Consider the following 938-nt stretch of genomic DNA (forward strand, 5'->3'; position numbering starts at 1 on the left):
TTAAATTAAATGAGTCTTGCGGACCCAACTATATAAAGTAATTTAAATCATACATTTGGGTCTGTAAAAATCTATAACATTATTAATTCTATAAAGTAATTCTATAAAATAATTTAAGTTATACATTTTCCAATAACACATTACTGACTTGTTAGATTTATGCAATTTATATTAATTAAAAGACACTAAATTAATTTCAAGAAATCGAAATGACATACCAAAAAAAACGAATAATAAATATATTTTAATAATCCAAATTTGTGTGTAGAATACAAAGTAAATTTAATTGTTTGACATTTTTGAGATTTCAAAGAGATTTAATTATAATTAAGTGGCTCTAATAGATATGTCAGGTCTCCTGAAGAGTTAAAGTATAAAATACATTTATCTTAAAAACATAAGCAAGTAATATCGAAATTTATCATCATTCCTGCCGAGGAAAACAAAAACACGTGTTTTTACGGGAAACACTTATTTCTTTAATCCGCCAGAGAAAACCGGGGCTTGTACGTGGCATGTTACGTCGATGCGTGTGTGTAGTGCGGAACGCGTGTGGATATGCGTGACACGAGTACGTCGTGTGCGTGTCGCGCGCACAACAGAATAGAACAGAAGAGAAGAGAAGAGAAGAGGAGTAGAAGCAAAGGCGGGAGTTCTCCCCAGGCGCCCTTCTCTCTTCGATCCTTGGCAACATATCTTCCCTCTCGCGCCACCCGCGCGCGCGACCCCACGCGCCTCGCGGTCGGTACTACGGCCCTAAGCACCCCCTCCGTCAAACTCTTCTGGCCATCCCAACGGCACTCTCATGCGATGGATAGCAGGAAAGTGAGGCGAGACGCGACGCGGAGTACTCTGTGGAGTAGAAGGGAAGAGGAAAGAGAAACGAGAGAAGAGTAGGGAGAAGAGAGAGAGAGAGAGAGAGAGAGGAGGAGGAGGAG

The sequence above is a fragment of the Atta cephalotes genome, assembly GCF_000143395.1.
Source record: "Atta cephalotes unplaced genomic scaffold scaffold00001, whole genome shotgun sequence".
Classification (NCBI taxonomy): Eukaryota; Metazoa; Arthropoda; class Insecta; order Hymenoptera; family Formicidae; genus Atta; species Atta cephalotes.